Consider the following 20,840-nt stretch of genomic DNA (forward strand, 5'->3'; position numbering starts at 1 on the left):
CCTGCAATGAAACCTCTTGACATCTTGCATTTTTATATCACTGTGTGTGTATTTCATATTACATACTACAAACAAAACAATGATACACACAATTTATGTGCCTAGACAGACATAGAAGAGGGCTTCAAATGTAATTCAATATTGAATGCTTTTTGAATAGATAATTAAACTAGTTTTCATGTAGATACAACCAAAGTTTTAAATTAGAAGTTGAAATGATCTAGATATTTGTTTATTCTTCACCTACATTTTGGGAGACTTTTCTTGAAGACTTTGCATTGAGTGTAATATTTTCTCCCGCTAATTTTCTTGATTCTCCCGACTAGATATCAAGTTAAATGAAAATAGATTTCCATTAAACATTAATGAATACAAGATACATTTCCCCTGAATATGACATGTGTCAATCTCAATTTATACATAATAAACCTATTAATTTACCCAAAGCACTCACATTTGAGAAGATTTGGTTTTGATTGGAAGACAACACGCATAGAGATGTTCTACCACCTGCTGAAACTTGCAAATGTAAAATATATTAGAGAAATATGAAATTAATAGAAAATTTTAGACAACTCATATCACCCAAACCATACCCTTATATTTAAATATTTTAATTGCATGATGAAGTACATTCACCATGTAATGCATATTTCATAAATCCTATTCATGATCATTCAATTAAATATCCTTGCCTGCTGGATAAATCTAATCTTTCAATTTTCCAAGAGGGACACTCCCTCCCATGTGATAATAATAAAGAATCTAACATCTAATAAATAATGGATGATATTTTCAACTATAGGTGCAGATGCTGGAAAATCCATTAATCATATTTATATTGGATATTCAACTATCATTTACATATATAGTGTTTTCTTTCCCAAAATGCAATAAAATATCAACTAAGGAATTATTTCTTACAGCTTTAAATAAGATTTAATCCATTGCATGAAATCTTATGCATATAAAAGCACTTTAGAATTACAAGTAAAAAATCAACAACTAATCATCTTTAACATCTACCTACATATAACTCAGACATATTTTTAAAAATTAAAAATTTCAATGGTGTTTATTAAGGGTTACGTTATTGAAAATAAAACCTAAGAGATTCAACCTCCACACATCTATAAAATAGTAGATAAAGAACATATAGATGCTATATTTATCTATAGTTTGCTACTAGCATTTTAAGCTTGTGGATTCTTTGGATCTATTGGAAAAGTACTAAATTCTCACCCTTAAAAAGCTCAATTCTTATTTGTTGCAAAGGGTTGAGTCCAAGAGTTACACATTATAAGGACAAGTTCAAAAAAACTTTTGATTTTTTATTCAATTTCTAAATAAAAATATTGAAGTGCCTATGTCATTATCTAAGTTATTAGTTTCTTTGGAAAATACCCATTTTTTTTTGCGGTTGTGAGCCTAAGACTAGTTCTAGGCCGATTCCATCCAAAAAGTGAGTCAAACCTACCAAGAGCTTTGGATGCCTAGGAAGCACCCAGGTAGAACCTAGGATAACTAGTCTTTGGTCATTTTATGTTATTTCAATATGAAGAGGAATATAAATATTATATATTAAATATATAGTAATTTGGATTTTCATTGTGTAATGAAATTGTGTGAATTTTTCAAATCATGAATGTATGAAGTATTTTATTAATAAGTTTATTCACAAGTATGAAAAAATCATGCATGTGTATGTAACTGCAAAACTGTAACATCCAGAACTGCATCACTAGACTTATCAATTGATGAGCTTATGGGGCTTTCTAATGAATGGTTCATAAGGCACAACACTTGGTGAAGGTTTTGCAAATGGGATTGCAAGCTTTGGGTTTAACTATGGAGGAAACTCTATAGTTAAGCGCACTCAACCTGGAGTATTACTGGGATGGGTGACCTCCTAGGAAATCCTAGTGCTTCACCCTTGTGAAAAAAACCTAGATCCAATGAGTGCTAAGTGTTCCATTTATTCTCATGAGAGATGGATTCACATTGAATCACTACTCCTGAAACATGGGTCATCGAGTTTGACTCAAAAATCACACAATTAAATCTTGATATTCATATCACAATTTGACTTACTATGGAAATTATCTCCTAATTATCAATCAGTAGACTTGTTCCTACTACATCACTAGATTCATTCCTTCAGTTCATAGGAGCTAGATGTCACCACCCGTGCGGCAATTAGTGCTTTCCCTGGAAGGTGTGGGACTTTAGCCCCCTAGGGACCTCCAACTATTATAGACATCATGTGGGACACAATAATTTTATTAAGAATTGGACAAGGTGCTATGTGGACTATATTAATCTTGTGTGGCAATAAAAGTATTTTTTGGCATAAGAATTATGAACATTTCAATCTTAACTGTTTAGCCAAGCTAAGCTAACTAGTCGGATTACCATATATCTAAGAGATGCAAGATATTTGTGCAAGTAATTAGTCAATAATTACATTGAAAAATCATTTCCTACCAACATAGCATGGCATGGAATGGAGGCTTTAGTTCTCAATAACTAAGATATATGTGAGATTTCCAACAAATCATTAGTAATTAGGTTTGATGGTTTTGTCAAGTTCCATTCACTAGTTAATGATTAGAACCATAGACAAATCAAGACCCTAAAGTTTAATAACAAAAGTGAGTTCAATTCAATACACTTCCAAGAATGCCAAGAGAGGTAGACATTTGAACAATTCAATCCAATACACCTCTCAACAAAATCAGGTGATTGAGAAGAGAAACAAAAATATAATGAAAATTGCCTAGTACATGATGCACAATAGAGCCATGGTGTAAATATTAGAGGCAATGAAGAGTATGGTATATCTACCAAACAAAATTTAATGGTCTTTAATTTGGCAATACTTAAGGTTTTCTAGCCAATCTATGATATGAGAAAATATGAGCATGATAATAGCATGTCAAAGAAAAATTCTTTCAGGTTTTTAACAAAAAATGTATTTGAAAATAAGTCAACTACTTATCTTTTTATGTACTTGTGGAACTCAATATCTTGTTTTCAAGGCTATTATATTTAAAGTTTACCAAGAAAAGGATTGATGTTTCAAGAATTTTATATTTGAAACTATTCATAAAAACAGATATTTTCAAGGATTTTAAATTTAAGTTAATCAAAGAAAAGATTATTCAAGGATGACCATTTCAAAACAACCTCCTATATTTTTTAGGAAAACTTGACAGTGATAAGACAATGCATAAAAGTTGCAGCAATTGCCTCACCTAAAGAACCATTGAAATGCAACAATTTCAAATCTTGAGTGTGCCTACCACCAGCTTTTACAGGGCACGAGACAAACATTTTGGTTGAAGAAAACATAGAGAAAGACTAAAGTTGAGCCATATAAATATATGAAACTTCCAATTTGTCCTACACCCATTTTCCATTTTAAAATATTAGATAAATTTCAATGCCTACTCAAATTACTAGAGAATGGGAGATGTAAAAATACACATAGCTGAATCCCAAAAGTACTCTATGTTACTTAATTCATGTGTGTGGAAAACTCTTTCCTACCATCTAAAATAAATAAAATCTTCTTTGAAATTATTTTAGTTGCTATGAAAATTTAAAAACTTTAAGAATTATTAATGTACACTTATTTTTTGTGATGTTCAAAGAAAAAAGACATCACATAGGCTGAATAGTGCCTATTGATAAAGCAAGGCCAATTTTATGAAATGGAGAAAATATTGTTTCTATCCATCATATGAGTATGGATAAAATTCAAATAAACTTTGAAGAATAGTGACAATATTTGTGAGAAACAACAACTAAAAAGGTTTTTAGTCCAAGGAGTTGTGGCCTAATAGTAGCAAGGACAGTATAACCCAACAAAGGTTCAACCCTATAACACCATGGACATGAGGAGAGTTTGTGCTCTAGCAAACATTGAGTACCATTGGATGTGACCCATGTGTGATAAGGTGCATTAGAGACTAGCCCATGAATAGATATCTGAAAAATGTGCTTCAAGCTTATTCCACACAAAAAAATGTAGTCCAAGTTAACAAACGCCACACAACCATAAACATATCAAGATATTCTCCCACAACTAAGTCAAACTATGCACCAGATCATAAACTGTATAATTAATCTATCAATGGTAGACCAAAAAAAAAAGCTTATTTCATTTTGCATATATTCATCTGCAATAGGATATACTAATAAGTTAAAAAAAGAAGCTATGAAGCGATAAAAAGCTTCCAAGAATCATTCTCAAGTTATTAGTAGCTGCTAGTTTATAAAAGATAGAAACCCTTATCTTTTTCAGTATATCGCAGTGCCCCAATCGTATTAACTTGACTCTCAATGGAAGTTCTTCGATCTCCATTAAATGATCATTTTTGTTGAGATGGAGACTCTCAAAGATAGGGGTAACGGTCTTCACAAATAGAAAGCCTATGCACATTTGTTTTTTCTAGACACACCTCCTTGAGGTTACTCAGTCCAAAAGTAAATGACGCAGCTCCAAAATCTACTTTGATTGGTCAATTCTCTACTTCTAAATATTCTAAGAGATTAAGTCGCATAGAAAACTCGGGCACACAAATGAGAAAGTTCATTTGGTTTGATGTATAAGGCCCATGTTGATCAAAATTTTGACCAACATGGGCCTTACATGTAAAAAAAATGAAATTTTTTTCTTAACATTTTGACCAACTTAAATTTATTTAGTTAATGGTCGAAATTTTTGATTGAAAAATGAGGTTAAATGTAGTAGTGTATGCCTATTGGACATAAGCTTTCCAAAAATGATTATTCCAAAGGGGTAGATTAGACCACATATAGATCAATGATTGGAAAATTATAGTATGTAGTGCATACAAGGCCTAATAATGTATTAGTAGTCTATATGGTGGCAAGATTCTTAGTAAATCCCAAGGAAAATAATTTGATGGCAGTCAAAAGAATCATGAGATATCTAAAAGGTACTAAAGAATATGGTTTATGATACAAAATAGGAAGCAATTTGGACTTAAAAGTATTCATGGATGTTGATTGGGAAGGAAGTATTGATGATAGAAAATGCACTAGTGGTGGAGCATTCTTTCTTGGCAAAAGACTAGTGTCTTGGAAAAGCAAGAAACAAAATTGTATCTCTTAGTCCACAATAGAGGTAGAATATGTGGTAACAATAGTTAATTGTTCTAACATTGTTTGTTTCAAACAACTGATGGTAGGTATGAAGGTAGAGATCAAGGATCCAATAGTCATATACTATGATAACATCAGTGCAATCAATATATCAAAAAAATTAGTAATGCATACCAAAACAAAGCACATTGCTATAAAATATCACTTCCTAAGAGAGTGCAAGATAAAGAAGTCAGATTGGAATATGTAAATACAAAAGAAAAAATTGTAGACATATTCACCAAGCCATTACCTAAGGATGCATTTTTGTATCTAAGAGGTAAGCTAGGGGTCATTCCCCTATTTGAAGCTAACTAAATGAAGTTTAATGATGCATCAACCCAAGCATGTTGAAGATCAATTAGTTGATGAAATTTGCAAGGGCATATTGCAAATGAATTAGTACTTAAGGTACATTAATATTTACCAAGCATTGTCTTTGGCATGAGATGTCTGCAAAGAGGGAGGATTTTATTGTAATATCCCATAGAAATTTAGTTGTTGAAAAGAGGCAAAATTTTGATAGAAAAAAAAAAATCTTTCTGACACAAGGAGAAAATGTAGACATAGTTCACACTAATAGAGGGAGTTCTCATAGGTGAGAACTAGAATTAAACTATGGATATGCTCCTTACTTTATTCTTCCTCCAAAAATTTCATAATTGAGGGAGATTTTTGGATATTTTTGATTAATTGTGTATTATCTTTGATGTTACACAAATTTCATATCATTATCAAGTGTATGCTGAGATCACTCAAGCATTGGAGACAATTTTTTGTGGCTACTAAGAAATCTAGAGTTTTCATAGTTTAGAAGGAAGTGTCTACCGAGTTCACTTGGGCGCCAAAGTGAAGTCTACAAAAATGAGTGTTAAATTGAGATCACTAGGTTAATGAAGGAATGTTGGATGGAACCAGTGCTAACCAAGCTCACTTGGTTACCAAAGGAACTTTACGAATATGCAATGTTATCCAAGTTCACTTGGTTAATGCAGGATTTTCTTATTTTGAGATATTAAGTTCAATGGATTTATATAATGACTCTAGTCAAATGAGAAAATGAATATTAATTATTTTGTGTTGTATTTGAGCTTACTTGACAAAATGAAAGATATAAATAAAAATTCAAGTTGTGGGCTAGAATGTGTAAAGTGTGCAAACGCATGGAAGCTTTGAAGATCTAATGATGCGAAGAGGAAGAAAATTAGAAGGATAAGCATAATATCCTTATGAAGCTGAAAGGATACATTCAACTAGGAATTATAACAGTGATTTAAATCTCCTAACAGAATTGGCTTAATATCTATTTGTAAATCCTCTAACAAGATGGTAGTTAAATTGAATTGTCTAAAGACCTCTAACAAGGACAATCCTAATAGGGTGATTAAATTCTCTAATAGGGTCACACCTAATAGTTTATTTTGTAACCTATAATAGGGTTGGCTCTTAATAGGGCTCACTTCAAAAGAGTGAAAATAGTAACTAGTTGCAATTGTTGGTTTTTCCCAAATTGGGTTTCCATGTTAAATATTAGTGTCAAATTTTTTCATGCTATTTTATTTCTATGTTTGCAACTAAGTTAAACTAATGATAATCACAAATAGCATCTTAAGATTTACATGTTGAATATTTACCAAGTTATAACATTTCTTTGATTACCGAGCATCTACAAAATTAAGTTTTCACATAACTATTGTGTATTGATATCTAAGGGATCTAGATTTAAATTTTTAGTAATTGATTCACTCATCCGCTCTCAGTTACTCCTCTTATATTTCCAACAATACATACCTAAGGTAAAGATGTGCAAGCATTACAACCAATAACAGGTTAGAGGTATCGGATGTTGATGGATGTATATACTAGAGATGAGTTGGATAAGATAAATGATTGGATAGAGAATATTATGGATGTTAATAAAGTAATGGAAATATTACATGTGAATATTTATAAGCTCAAGGATCAAGTCCAAGAGAAGATTTTGGAGGTAGAGAGACATTACAATGATGCTTGCCTAGACATTTTTAAAGATGATTCAAGGGATAAATTATGACTGTGCAAGTAATTGTTGAATAGTTTCATAAGAATTTTGAAGAATATTCCATTGATTAGGATATTAGATGGGCATTTAAGACTGAAGAGGCATTGCTAGAATTGGATGTGAACTTGGGAGATTTTGCAAAGACTCACATAGAGGTGGGCAACTATCAACAAAAAAAGGATAAATATGATGCTTTAGTTTTTACAGATGTAACCAAAGTGATAAATATTATAGATAAATTGAAGAACAAATACCTAGACATAACTCTAGCATAAAGGGGAACAAAACCCAAAAGCTAGAATTTCAGTTTTCACACTTGTTAAAATTTTGCATTTTTTAACCCTTCCTTCCAAGGTGCACTTCTCCCAAGGTTTGCAAGGTGTGTAAGGTGTGCTTCTCCCAAGGTGCACTTCTCCAAAGGTGCATTGGATTTTTTTGAAGAATTCATAGGTACACCGATAGTTAACTACTAGTTCCAAATTTAGAGCTTTCCATGCACCAAAAAATGCACTTTGACAAACATCTCGAGAAGGTTGAGCTTCTATTTTTGGCATCTCTAGAGACTCCTACATCATCTAGTGGATTTATTCTTCTTATTTTATCATGTTTTTTTTTAATTTTTAAAGACATGTAAAGGCTCATACACCCATTATGATATGAACAAGGGTGGAATCTTACTTAGCACAAGTTAGAGAGTTAGTCTATACATAAATAGATTTGTTTTATTATTTTTAAGCATATATTTGTATCAATGAATCTCTCACTCTCAACAAAAATTTGGAGAAGATTTACTATAAACTCAGGAATTAAATATGTATTCCAAGCCATTATTTTGATACAATAATATATGACATTGTTGCTCTCATTCAGAGTATAGTTATTCTTGCCTGAGTGTGTTATATTTTTGTGAATGCATGTTCATGGAGTGTAATGGACCCAATAGTTTTTTATTATTATTTTGATTGAGAAATCTTTTAATTTGGTGTTTGCCACATATTTACAAATTCTTCTTACGTACTTAGTTGGAGAAGAGATCACCCTATTTTTCCTAGATAGTTTTTTTTCTTTTATGACTGTACTTTCTGTGGCCTTGCAATCTAATGAAAAGTGAAACATCTCATGGTTATTGAATTCTCATTGATGATTGTATTAGTAGAATTAAGGAAGCATTTCTCCTATTTTTCATTGGTTACCTACTAATCTTTTCAAAGGCTTAGCTAATAGATGTGTTGTTTATGTGGCTTATGTCTATTAGGGATTTACTTTTCAAGTCATTTTCTTAAACCTCTTGTTACCCTATCTTTGTTATTTTCTTTTAAAAATACTTGGTTAATTTAGAAATTCGTATAGTTGCATGGTTAAAACTGCATTCATTATAAATAGAAAAAAACAAAAATATACTTATTTTCCTGTGGTTACTTTTTGAGATAGCGAGAAGATTCAACATCTTATCCAGAATCGGTCAAAACCAGCAAAGGCCTCCTTGTGAACACTCACATTTATCTTCCACTAAATGAATTCTAGTAGATCATAAGATCACCCAAAACTTTTGAGTTGATCCTAGATTAGCTTTTCAAGAGAAGAGTTTGAAAGCATTCCTGTCATTAAGCATTGTGCAAAATGACAGATCAACAAATATGAGAAACTATTTATAAGAAAAAACTACAAACAATGAGATCTATAATTATACATCTTTAAATAACTCTATCAAAAAAAAATTCTATTACATAATTTGATCAAATCATAATAATATATTTTTAACGATAATAAACAAATAAGGATATATTAAAATCCTTATAAAATAAAAATACTTTAAATTTTTGTATCTAAATCTAAATCATTTTGATAAAAAGTTTATTTTATATCCAAAATTTAAAAATATTATATCTTAATATTTTGTTATTTACAATTGATTTTTTAAAATAAAATGACTTAAAATTTTATATATATATATATATATAATTGAAATAATTAATTCAAAAATTTATATTTCTCTAGAATCAATTTTTATAATGTCCAATTTCTTTCAAACAAATTTTTCACAAATTGAATCCTATTAAAATTTTGTATTTTATGTTAAAAATTTATATTTGCAAACTTTTTTTAAAAACAATTAATTTTAACAATTTGGAGGATGTGTTAAAATGGAACAGATAAAATACAAGAGAATCAAATCGTCTTTTTGGATGTAATAAGTAAAATAAAATATTCAAATTAATTTTTTTGATATGTTTAAAAGGCGTTGCACTTACTTTTGTGTGTTGCCAATAGCATTATCAATGCAGACTTGTTTATCCTTTCATAGAAATTGACCAAAATGATAGTTTCATATGAAAAAATAATATAAATTTATGTTTTAATGAGCATTAATGTTTACCAAAATTATTCTTTTAACTCTATTTTTCTTATAAAATTCTCTTCAATATATTTTTAAGTCATTTGATTTATATCTTTAATTATTTTAAGCAATCTAGATCTTTAGAAGGTTTTATAATATAAAATCTAGAATAACTTGAAACTAATGACTCTGATGGAGCCAATTATAAACTCTTTTAGTGGCATATAGGCTACGTATTTTAGTAGATAGGGGTAGAAAGACTTTGAACACCAATATAATTTCATTCTATTAATTAAACTAAAATAAAATCTAATAAAATAATAATAAAATGAAGTATAAAAAAAATAGAAGGGCAAGTAGTGGAGATGAATAGGCCATAAAAATTTAAAATTATTTTTATGATTATTAATTAATAAATACATTTGATGGTGCCATTCATTCAAATATCATTGCTATTCAATAGGGAAAAAAGTCAAAAAATAGTGAAAATTCTAATGGCTATGCACATCAAAACCTTCTTGCATTGTTTATCTATCCATATCTATGATAGATCTTCAAATATAGTGAATGTGTTTCATATAATTATTTTTTTCGATCTCTAAATGTTATTTATTGATCAATTTTAAAATTATGTAAAACCTATATTTTTAGCATGAGATGGATGTATAAGGACCACTCATGTAATAAGTCTATGGTGAATAAGCATTATTGGTGAAATAAAACTTGTAAGTATAAAATCCCATGATATTGTCAAATGTTATTATATATTATTCATTATAATCATGTATTTAGTGACTAATCATCTAGTCATTTATTTAGTCACTTGTAATTTACCAAAAAATAGTAGAATTTGATCATTTTTAGTTACGTGACTAAATTTTTTAGTCACGTGACTAAATATCTTAGTCACTTAGTCATTAATTTATCAAAATTCTACTCATGAATTTAACACATGGAACAACATAGCCATTTTGGATAATGAATTGATTTGACATATCAAATAAAGGAAAAAGGAATGTAGCGATGACATCATATATGTTAAGCCTCACCTATCATAAGCAAATATAAACTTTTGGTTACATATTGATTATGTACAAGACCAAATTAAGAAAGGAGTTAAGGAAAATAATATAAAGACAAATATTTTGGATGAGCGTAGATCCCAATAGTTATACAATGATATGATTGATATGTACCAACTATGTTTATATTGATTATATTGTATTTTGATGATAAAATAAAATCAAAGGTTTATGTACATGTGCAAATGCAATGGATAGAAATAGAGTAATTAGATATTTGGAACATAACCATAGTCACATTTTTTGGTAATATCTTGTACTACTAGTAAATTTACATATTGTTTTAAGTGAAGTAGTTTACTAATTTTGTAATACAAATTCTAAAATATTGATATGTCTAACAAGGTCAAGTCCTCTAACAAGTACATATACACTATATGTATGCAATAGATTCGTAATAGGGTCAAAAGCTTTCACAAGGTACTTTTGTTTCATGGATTATTTTGTGGTTACCATCTCCACTGAGGTTTTCCCTTTGGCTAGACTTTCCCTAGTTAAAAAAATATGGTGTTATAAGTTTCTTTGTAGTTTGATTATTATTATTGTTTAGTACATTAATACATGAAAGTTTAAAGTTTATTTATGATATCCATAACTAGGAAAAAAGTGAAGGAATATTAATTCACTCTCCCCACTTTGTATTACCTATTTCTAACACAACAATATTTGGTGTCCAATTGCCACAAAAATTTGTAATGGAAGTGTAATTTATTTATGATGTTTATGTTTTATTTGTAACTAGACCTAACACCATTCTTATACTAGCATTGGCTTTATAATTGTCACATCTACAAGACTTTTTTTTAAAAATACAACAATAATCATTCCCCATGTGATTGATTGTGAAGGATTGACCACAAAAGAGTGTAGAGTGCTCCAAAAAAGGGTAGAGAGCTTTGAACATTGGTGCAATTTGGATGTGAAAGAGTGTGGATCTAGGATGTCATTACCATTCCCTTGTGATCTCCATTATATTACTCTATCATTTCATGCCCTTGTGATCTTCATGATCTTGCTCTACAATTTTCTTCAAGGGGAGAAGAGGTACTTGCATAAATGTTCTTTTATTTGTCTTCTAAACATGTATCTCTTTATATTTCTACCAGTATGTGATTAGAGAAGCTTTTCTTTCACTTGCAGTCCTAAGTCAATTTTTTTTCTAGAGCCACCATTCCCTTAGAGATTTTTTGGTTATTGAAAATAGATTAATATAAGTATAAATATGTATTTTAATCATTTTTTTGTCACTAATGTCAAAATTGCTACCTACTGATAAGAGAATTGCTTATATGATTTGAGTACTATCATTTGTTTGATTGATGAAGAGGATTTGATCAAATGAGGTAACAATAGCACCTAGAGGAAAGGTTGAGTTATGATATGGAAAAGGAGTACAAGGATTAGTTAAGAAAATGATATTATAGTACATTAATAATATACTTAAGGTTTCAAAAGATAGTTACACTAATTAAGTTCAAAAGAATAAGTTAAACAAAGTATGCCTGTCAAGCTTAACAATATGCATAGTAGGTGTTGTGAAAAGTTAGTGTAAGTTGAGTAGAAAATTAGTTGGAGCCAAGAAAAAGTCAATTTCAATGTAGGTGGAGTGATATAGTGTAAGTTGAGTAAAGTATATTTGATGCTAAGTACTAGTAAACATAAGTTCATGCTAAGTTTTTTTATAGTGAATGTTGAGAAACAAAGTATGTGTCTAGCATCAAAAGCTAGTTAATAATGAGTGTTAGCGTTATGAGAAAGGTCAAGAATATGATGAATCTAAGTTGATAAGTTTGATTTCTTGGATTGTGTGAACCATGTGGAAGATAAGTTTGATGAGATGGTGGTATAGAATTCATGATAAACCATGTTTAGGTAAACTAAAAGATGATTAAAGGAGAATTTTCAACAAGGGAATGTATTGAAAAGATGGGTAGATTCATTGAATCATACCTAATCCCACCTAACCCTAAAATGGATGAAGGAGGATGAAAAAAAAAAAGATCTTAAATCTCTATTTATAGAGATGGCTAGCCATTTCAAAGGTTGTCATGTGCGAGAACCAAAGGAAGACAAGGAGTCTATCATTTTTTCTTCATTTAGTGACCTAAGAGAAGTGTCTACATTGACAAGCAAAGAAAGAAGGATTAAGGGTATGGATTCTTGAAGGGTGAACAAGTTGTTAGAGCTAAAGTGTGTGAAAGCCAAGTAGATTCCAGGACTGAAACAAAGATCTTTAATCTAGAAGTATGTTGTAAGTTGTTATTAGATCAGGCCTTATTGTTGCTCTCTAATCATTTTATTAGTCTAGGGTAAATCCTTTGGATTAAGGTTGACCTAACAATCATTTATAAATCTTTTAATTGGGTGACACTCCAAGTGAATGATCTAAAGTCCTTTAACAAGGCTCACTCCTAACAATGAAATTGAAATACTTTAACTAGATCACATTTAATAGTGTTAATTGTACCCTTTAATATGGTTGGCCTTTCATAGGGCATCACTTTAGAAGAGTGAGAATGAGTAACATGTTATTGGTGATTTTTCCCAAATTAGGTTTCCATGTTAAGTCATTTTGTCAAATATGTTATTGAATTTGTTATGTTTTTAGATATTTACATTTCTGCAAAGTTGATTTTATATTAACCTACAAGTTCAAGTATATGTATGATCTAATTGATTCATCCATGATGAATTGTTTTTACAGATATGGGTGAACACTAAAATGTAAAAAGTTTTAACTGTACATCTAGGCCTTTGATAATTGATTCATCCACCCTCTCATTTATTCTAAAAAATACCAACAATCCATATCTGAGCCATCTACTTAAGAGGACTAGTTTGAAGGTACTATAAGCAAGTAGATCAAGATGCCAAAAAGAGAGGTACCCAAGCTTAATAGAGATAAATTTCCTGTATGGAAGAGTATGATGAAGCCACTATTGGATACAATTGATTAATTATGTGTTGTATTTGATGTTACACAAATTCCATAGTAGTTGACAATTAGCACATGATGAGCTGACTTGGTTAGTGAAGATACTTTTCTTAGTCTATTGAGTGTTCCTAAGTTTACTCTATACAGAATGTAGTATCTACCGAGCTCACTCAAGCATCAAAGGAAGTTATGCACAAAAGAGTGTCAAATGAGCTCACTTGGTTAATGAAGGGAATGTTGAATGAAGTTATTATTAACTGAGTTCACTCAATCACCAAAGGGATTTTGTAAGTTCACAGTGTTAATCAAGCTTCTATTGGTTAACATGAGAAATCTCTTTAGAATTAGTTTCTACTAAGCCAGGTCAGCTACCAAAGGATTTTCTTATTTTGGCATGTAAAGCTTAATTATTTTAACTTTTGATTCTAGCTAACTATGATAATGAATATTGGTTATTCTAATTTGTATCTGAGTTGACTCCACAATCTAGAAGGTATAAGTAAAAGGTCAAGTTGTGATTTCAAAGTGTGTGATATGCAAGTTAAATGAGCTAAAAGAGATAAAGAGAAAGGAAGAAAACTTGAAGGATAAGAAAGTATCCCTGTGGAGCAAAAAATTGCTATTCGATTAGGAAGAATAAAGTATAAAGCTAGAATAGAGATCTATAATCACCAAATCAGTTGCATCACAATCAAGTCATTTCATTGTTACTCTCTAACCATTGTAGCAGTGCTTTAAAATCTCTTAATAGAGTTGGTTTAATAGTCATTTGTAAATCCTCTAAGAAGGTGTCAATTCTATTGAATTGTTTCAAGACCTCTTACAAGGCCACTCCTAATAGGGTGATTAAATAATTTAATAGGGTCACACATAACAATCTATTTTATAATCTTTAAAAAGGTGTTGGCTCCAAATAGGGCTCACTTTAGAAGAGTGAAAAATAGTAACTAACTGCTTTTGATAGTTTTTCCTAAATTGGGTATCCATGTTAAATCTTGGTGTCTTATGTGTTTGTGTTATTTCTTTTATGCTTGCAAGTAATTACTGATAATATCTTATGATCTAATAAGAAATACACACTCTACATTTATCGAGTTACAACAATTTTTGAATGCTTATCAAGTATCAACAATAACCACCTCTATCAATCTAAATTTTATTTGACATCCAAGGGATCTAGGATTTATTTTAGTAGTAATTGATTCACCCCTCTCAACTTAGTTACTCCTCTTATATTTCTAAAAATTGGTATCAGAGATTTTGATGCTTGCAGAGAAGGTTTCAAGGACCTAAGCTAAAGATCAGGATGTCTTACAAGAGAGAGATTCCAAAGCTAAATAGAGACAACTTTGCAACATGGTAGGGACTTATAAATCTTCATCTAGCCACCACTTGTAATTTAGGATGAAAATATCATGGTGAAGAATATAAAATTCTCACTGGAACATTGTCTATTGAAGATATTGCTAAGAAAAAGAACCATAACACCATGATGAGTAATATTGCATCTGCTCTTAGTTATGCTAAATTTGATGAAGTCAAAGACTATAAAACTACTTTTTATATGTGGAATAAACTGAAATAAATCTACAGAGGAGATGACAATGTAGGAAGAGCCAAAGAAGATAGCCTTAGAGGACAATTTGACCAAATGAGAATGAAAGAAGATGAAAATGTTGGAAAATATGTGGAAAGAATTAAGGCTAGTGTTAGTGTAATCAGAGCATCTGGAGGAGAAATCAAAGAAGAAACTATTCTAAGTAAAATACTCAGAACTTTGCTTCCCATTTGTACAATTAGAGTATCTGCTATTCAAGAAAAGATATTTGATCCAAATAATAAGATAGGCTTGGATGCCCTAGTAGGAAGATTGACAACTTTTGAATGAGACAACTTTGATAGCTATGTTTTTGCTCTCAAGAATATTGAATTTGCATTTGAAACTAAACTATCACTAAAGGAAAAGGGAAGGAAACTAAAAATAATCAATTAAGATGTGAGGAAGAAACTAGAGAAATTTTTGATAGTGATCTTAAAATTGTTAAAGCTCTACTTGCAAAGAAATATTCCAATAGTAGAGGAAAGTACAAAGATAAAATTCCTTTAATCTATTTTTCTTGTGAAGAAATTGGTAATATTGTTGTTAGGTGTCCAAACAAAGAAGGCAAGGAAGAGAAGAAAAACCACAAGTACAAAAAGCAAGAAGGAATTCAAAAGTCAGAAATCCTACAATGAAAAAGGTAAGAACACTTGTTTTATGGCTAAATATTTTGATAACATTGACAATGAAATAGCGTATATTGTTTTAAAAGATGAATCTGATGATGAAGGAGATAAGATGGCACATTTCTCTCATGTTAGTAAAAATGACACATGGATCATAGATAGTGGATGTTCTCACCATATGATTGGAGATAAAACTAAGTTTGAACATTTTGAACACTATGATGGAGATAGTGTAAGGTTTGGAAAAAAATGAACCTTGTTGCATAAAAGGAAACAGTTGTATCTCATTAACCAATGAACTTGTATGTGATAATTCCTATTTTCTTGAAGAACTAAAACATAATTTACTGAGTGTGGCATAGCTAAACAACATTGGATTGAGGTAGAAATCATGAATGGCAAAGCAATACTATTGGATAACCAAGGAAATTTGATTGGATCAGGTAGGCAAACAAAAGCTAACCTATTTTATCTTAATCTTGGTGATTGCTTATGTTTTATTGCTCAAGTAGAAGAAATATGGTTATGAAACAGAAGACTATGTCATGTAAACTTTGATAATATGATCAAGATAAGAAAACTCAGAAGAGTAAAAGGTCTTCATAGTTTGATGAAACCTAATGTTGGATTATGCAAAAATTGCTAAATTGGTAAAATAGGAAAGACTAGTTTTAAGAGCAAAAACTATTAGTTATAAGATGTCTTGGAAATTGTGCATACTGATTTCTGTGGACCCACTGGAATAGAAACTTATAGTGGAGAATTTTTTTGCATTCTTTTTTTTGATGACTATTCTAGAATGATGATTGTTATGTATCTAAAAGAAAAATTAGAAGCTTTTGAGAAATTCAAATGGTATCTGGCTAGAGTAGAAAAAGAAATTAGAAAAAGACTAAAATGCTTAAGATTAGATAGAGGTAGTGAATTCATCTCAAATGAATTCAATAATATTTGCATCGAAAGAGGAATCAAAAGACAAGTATTAGCCCTTGATACTATTGAGTAGAATGAAATAGTTGAAAAAAGAAATAGGTCCATCATGGATTGTGTAAGAACACTAATGATTAAGAAGAATGTTGCTATCAAATATTGGAAGGAAGCTATCAGCACTACAGTTCATACTTTGAACCAAGTTTAGTTGAATGACTCAAACAAAACTTCCTATAAACTATGGTATGGCTGTTGTAGAAGTTGTGAAAACTAGCTTCACAGATTGCCAAGATCACCTACATGCAAATAACATGTTAAAGAGAAACCGAAAAAGAAGGAAAAAGCAGAGCTTGGAGGAACTCAACAAGATGAGAGAAAAAATGTATTCCCAGATTGATTGAATGAATGCTTGAGAAAAGAATTACAAGAGTTCAACCTTAAAGGTGAACAAAAGCCCTAAAGCCTAAAAAAGCTAGGTTGCACAATATAATTAATATAAAATATTAATTATATGCACCTAAAAGAAAGCTTAAGAACTAGAGTAATAAATCACATAATCAACTAAATCAAGATGATCTAATTAATAAGTGAAACTAAATAACTCCTGTAACAGCCCCCCTTAAGTGAAGCTCGAGAGGAAGCTAACCTAGCAAAGCTATGAAAGTAGGAAAATGGGTCCTGGAAACAAGGTTTGATTGGGTACCCAAAACATGGAAATCTCTATAAATTGGAGGCAAAGGAGAAAACCCAGTGGGAAAAACCCCTCTCCAAAAAGAGATAGGAAAGAATGTTCCAGAAGATAGGAACAAAGAGAAGATCATGAAGAAAACCACGAAAGCAAAAGAAGCCACAAACTCTGTCAAAAAGAAACTATTGATCTGATGATCCTCCACAAAAATAGAAGGCACAAACCGAGAGTTTCTATATGGTAGGTGATCCATCTCACCGAAATGCATAGGTAGCCAGCCATTGCAATCGCCTCATATGTAGGATCAAATACTAAATACATAGCTCACTTCTGCAGAAAGAACCAAGAACAATGAGAGAGTGTAAGAGGTACAAACACCTATAAAGGTACGTGTCACAAACATTGCATGGGGCTAATTTCATGGAAGGGACACTCACTTGACAAAGGGAGAATGTCTAAAACAACAAACAACTACCCCCCCAAGGCACTTTATAAAATAGTGTGAGTACAACTGTCTCAAAACAATGTTCATGAACCCAAAAAGCAAGAGTGGCACTTTATCTCAGTGCATTTGCAAATAGATGCTTACAAATGATATCATCAATGATCAAAAAGTGAAAAAAGCTAATACAGAAGATAGTACAGCCTAAAAGAAGAGATCCCATGCTAAGAAAATGATCCTTGGACCTGAAACACTCAAGATATCCATCATAGAGAAAAAATGCCAAAAACATGATCGAAAGAGCATGGCACAGAATCTAGAACAAATTACATAATTTTTGAAAAGTAGACAAAACCAGCTTTCCAAAAGTATAACGTTTTCAAAAAATAGAGATGGGATGCATAAGAAATGCTCATCGGAGTTAAAAATAGAACTTTGGACTTCAACTACAAAAATAGGAAGCTAAACTATATCAAAACTAAAAAAATCCTACACCACTATCTCCATCTCAGAACCACCTTTTTGTCACTTCTTTCAGATCGAAGAAAGACCTCCATATACTCAAGATATGGCCAAAAAACCACTAGTAGGTCAAAAAAGGACCTAGAGTGCTAGCAGTTGTGCTGATGTAGGATGACATCATACTGACATCAGCATTTTTAGGAAAAAAAATTGATGGCCATAGGGCCATCACAGAAAAAAAGGGCCATGTGGCCTGCCACATATCATCCATGTGGCAGAGGGTTGACGTGGTAGGTGATGTCGCATGGGCCACATGGCAGATGCCAACGTGCCACCCAAAAATGATGCCAACTATCACAAAAAAATCCACGCAACTGATGTGTTGGTAGGGCCATAGAGTGGTGGCGGCTTGTGGTGGTAGTGGCTGTAGTGGTGGCTTGAGCTAGCAATGCCATAGTTGCAGTGGGTGATCCACCGATGGTGGCCAGGCTACAGTGGTCGAAAGGAGGCACCCCCAACTGTGGTGAGGGGTGGGCTGTACACTGGTGGGGTAGCAGTGGCATGGTGGTGGCCACTGCGCAGAGTGCCTAAAATATTTTTAAAAAAAAAATTTGCAAATAAATGCAAAATCTCATCTGTACGGCCTCCCTGGGAAAAAAAAATTTTGCCTGATGCTACGAAAGCCAAAAAAGAAAAATTTTACATGGATCCTAACTGAAAATAGCCTTCTGGATCCAGTGGCAGTGACCATTTAGGCCCAAAATGCTTTGAAAAATCACTCTTCCTCTCGATTGAAGAAAAAACCTCAAACAAACTAGGGTTTGTGTCTTCGAATTGCGACGTCAAAAATCATTCAACAGAGAAGCAGTAGGGAGGCTCTGATGCTATGTAAAAGTTGTAAAAACCAACTTCAGAGATTGCCAAGATCACCTGTATGCAAATAACCTGTTGAAGAGAAACTGAAAAAGAAGGAAAAAGTAGAGCTTGGAGAACTCAACAAGATGAGAGAAAAATTGTATTCCCAAATTGATTGAATGAATGCTTGGAAAAAGAATTACAAGAGTTCAACCTTAAAGGTGAATGAAAGCCCTAAAGCCTAAAAAAGCTAGGTTGCACAATATAGTTAATATAAAATATTAATTATATGCACCTAAAAGAAAGCTTAAGAACTAGAGTAATAAATCACTTAATCAACTAAATCAAGATAAACTAAATAATTACTCTAACAACTACAAACCCAATGTAAGTTACTTGAAAATATTTGGCAGCAAATGTTATATCTTGAAAGAATCTAGAAAAGAAAAATTTGATGTAAAAGGTGATGAAGGTATATTTTTAGGATATTCTTGCAGAAGTAAAGCACACAAATGTCTAAATTTGTTGACTCACAAAATCATAGAAAGTGGACATGTGAGAATTGATGAGTTTTTAGAAAAGAGTAAAGAAGAAAGAAAAAAGGAGCCAAAAGCTTACAGAAGATTTTTCTACTATGAACTTGATACATTGCCAAACACATTTGAAAAAAAATAGACTTCAAATCTTGAGCTCTCCAAGTCTCCAATTGTTATTGAGTTGTAGAAAGTGTAAACCACGTCACATTCAGAGGCTACCAAGTCAGTGCATATTGAGTCTAAAGAACCTGAGCCATAGTTAGAAGGAACTGAGCCTAAAGTTGAGATTCAAAATGAAGATAGTACAATTTATTCAAAAGTCAAAGAACCTATATTGGCTAAATATGTTAGAAAGCATCATGTACCTTATAAGATCATTGGTGAAAAATCAAATGGAACAATGGAAAGAAGAAAACTAAAAGGTCCATGTTTACTTGCTAAATTTTAACCTAGAAGTGTTAAATATGTTGGAATTCACAAGTGGGAAGAACACTTTTGAAGGGGGGGTGAATGAGAAGTACCAAACTTTAACCTCTTAAAATATTTAATGGAAATCAATCACATGCATCTATCATCTTCTAATAAACATGAAAGTAAAGTCATGCATGAAAATAGATAACATAAGATTTGATCACCCAGAAACCCTCCAAAATGAGAAGGTAAAACTGCGGTGGGGATGACACCCACAACTTATCACTGCAGCAATATGTAACTGGTCAAGGTTAGAAAAATTGATCATCATAAATGGTTTTCCCTATGAAAGGCCTACCCTATTAAAGCTCTAAACCCTAATAAAAGTGACCTATCTAAAAGATTTACAAAAATTCACTAGGATTGTCAACCTATTAAAGGATTTAACACCTTGTTAAAAGTTCTATAAAATGGCTATTAAACCAACCTATCATAGGATTTTCATTCTCCTAATATAATGGCTAGAAAGTATAATAGAATGTGTTGACCTAATGACTTACAATCTTCAATTGCTGATTCTAAATCCTTGTTCTATCCAATCTGATCTGATCCTTCTTGATCTAATATAACTCTATTCGAAGTGCTGATACTCATTTCTAATAACTTGATTCTGCAATGTTGTTCTTCTTCTAAGTCCTTTCACCCCTTTCAAAACTTTGCTAGCA

Source organism: Cupressus sempervirens, chromosome 8 (genome assembly GCF_028749045.1).
Source record: "Cupressus sempervirens isolate cs-2001-9-10 chromosome 8, ASM2874904v1, whole genome shotgun sequence".
Classification (NCBI taxonomy): domain Eukaryota; kingdom Viridiplantae; phylum Streptophyta; class Pinopsida; order Cupressales; family Cupressaceae; genus Cupressus; species Cupressus sempervirens.